Consider the following 2,812-nt stretch of genomic DNA (forward strand, 5'->3'; position numbering starts at 1 on the left):
GGGTCCTCAGCAGCTAGAGCAGTGGTAGAAGTGGTAGCAGCCAGCAGCCCATCTTCCTAAATGCTCCAGGTGCCCCATGACCTGCAGGCATCCAGCATGCACACTATCTACAACCAACATGTCCAAGGAGGATTAACCCAGCAGAAAGGGTGGTAAAGAAAGAGCCCAAGAAATCGCACATTTGTCAGCAAGGCCCGCTCTTGCAAAAGTGAATATGAAGGCAAAAAATGGCAGCAGACCAAGAAAAGAACAAGTGATCCCATCTCAGGGTGGGCAAGGGACTTGAAGAGAAACTTCTCTGAAGACAGGCACATGGCCTACAGACACATGAAAAAATGTTCATCATCCTTAATCATCAGAGAAACGCAAATCAAAACTACTTTGAGATATCATCAAACTCCAATAACATTAGTCCACATCACAAAAATCCCAAAACCAGAGATGTTGGCATGGATGTGGAGAAAAGGGAATACTTCTACACTGCTGGTGGGAATGCAAACTGATACGTTCCTTTTGGAAAGATATTTGAAGAACACTTAGGGATCTAAAAATAGACCTGCCATTCAATCCTACAATTCCAGAAGACCAAAAATCATAGTATAACAAAGATATGTGTACCAGAATGTTTATTGCAGCCCAATTCATAATTGCTAAGTCATGAAAGAAGCCCAAGTGCCCACTGACCCACGAATGGATTAATAAATTGTGTTATATGTACATCATGGAATATTATGCAGCCTTAAGGAAAAATAGAGACTTTACCTCTTTTGTGTTTACATGGATGGAGCTGGAACATATTCTTCTCAGCAAAGTATCTCAAGAATGGAAGAAAAAGTATCCAATGGACTCAGCCCTACTATGAAACCAATTTATAGCTTTCATATGAAAGCTATAACCCAATTATAGACCAAGAAAAAGGGGAAAGGGGAGAGGGAGAGGAGGAGATGGGGGAGGATGAGTGAAGGGATCGTTATTGGTGGGACCACACCTACAGTGCATCTTACAAGAGTACATGTGAAATTTACCAAGTGTTAAATATAAATGTCTTAACACAATAACTAAGAAAATGCGGTGAAAGCTATGTTAACCAGTTTGATAAAAATATTTCAAATTGTATATAAAACCAGCACATTGTACCCCATGATTGCCTTAGTGTACACAGCTATTATTTAATTTTTAAAAATGCAGCAGATATCTTCAGACAAAAACTCAAACCAAAAGGGAAAGGGGAGCAAAGAGAAAATGGCTGAAGTGGCTAACCAAGTATAAAAAAAAAAAAAAAAAATCTCAGAACACTCCCACCCCAACTGGTTACGTAAAAGGGAAAGGCCTCAGGCACCTGTCAAGAACTGCCCCACAGATCTTTAAGGAAATTCTCTGCTGGCCTCCCCTGAGCCAGAGTATGCAAATGAGAGGTTTAGGTCTGCAGTCTCCGCCTAGCTCCTAACATGAAAGTCTATTCAATTCCACAAGACCAAGGGATTGCCAGTTTATCTTTACTGGCGTAGAACGGAGACGGCATAGAATCAGTGGTCCCTCCACCCAACAGGGACACCTACATAACTGATGCTCCCTTGACCATCTTGTTCTCCTCTAACATTCACCGTATCTTATTTTACATAAGATAAGACAAAAGATTTTACAAAATCTCAGGCAGATTTTCCTGAGTTTCACAAGAATGTAGCCATTTTGTCTCATTCCATCCTCCCACCCCCAAGGCAGCCCTTTTTGTTCTATCCGTGTGCCTTTAAATACTGAAACTTATCATTTATGCTTTGGAAAAATAGCCACAACCCTGTCTGCAGTGTATGTTTTACCCGGGCACATCTTGAATTTTGCCTTACGAAGTCTCCATTGATGGAGGTTTTTGCCTCAGCCACTTATTTTGAATTGCCCCAAAGAACTACAGATTGACCTATGGAAAATGGAGAACTGAAACTGAGGACAGTCAACCCCCAGGAAGCGGGAGGAGAAGCAGCCAAGGCTGATCAACGTCACAGGCCGTGGGTCCTCAGTGGTCCCCGACTCCCGTCTCGCCGCACATCAACTCTTTAGCAAATGTAAGTAGCTCTAAAAACATTTTTATGAAGAGAGAATCCTGCCTCACCCCATTTTTTTTTTTTTTTTTTTTTTTAGAGAAAATGCCTTTTTAAAAAGAGGTAAAATTATCCACTGGTTGCTTAATTTTTGGTACAACCAGAAAATATGCTATGACAGTGATACCGGAAAAGTGGCACCCCAGCCAGCTCAGCCGAGCAGGGCCTGGGGGATCTGCCACTTCTGTCTTGGTGGCAGCAGCTGGCAGAAAAACCGGCAGGTTGGGGCAAGTGAGGGAGCTTTCTTCCCCCAGAGGCTCCAGTAGAGCAGCGTTAGAGGACCTGTCAATCAAGGGAAAACTGGTGCCCATCCCTGATTGGTCCATTTTCAATCCTGCTCCTGATTGGTCCATTTTATGGACCAATCACAGCTAAGCTATTACACCTATATAAGGTCCCCTGCAGAGAGCCTAGGGGCAGATCATCACAGACCTTCAAGGAAGATAGAAGAAGAAGCAGAAGCAGAAGCAGACTTCAGCCGACCATCCAGAGGAAGAAGAGAGAGCTGTGGCACTTCTAGTGCCAATCCTGCTCTACAAAGAGGCTTGGCTCTTTGTAGGAGTTACAACATTTGAGCTGCAACTGTAACACCTCCGCTGCTGATCCTGCCTTACAAAGAGGCTTGGCCCTTTGCTGATCTCTGCCCTGCAAAGAGGCTTGGTCCTTTGTAAGAGCTGTAGCTGTAACACCTCCGCTGCTGATCCTGCCTTACAAAG

Source organism: Otolemur garnettii, unplaced genomic scaffold, assembly GCF_000181295.1.
Source record: "Otolemur garnettii isolate 467f Iridium unplaced genomic scaffold, OtoGar3 scaffold00221, whole genome shotgun sequence".
Taxonomy (NCBI): Eukaryota; Metazoa; Chordata; class Mammalia; order Primates; family Galagidae; genus Otolemur; species Otolemur garnettii.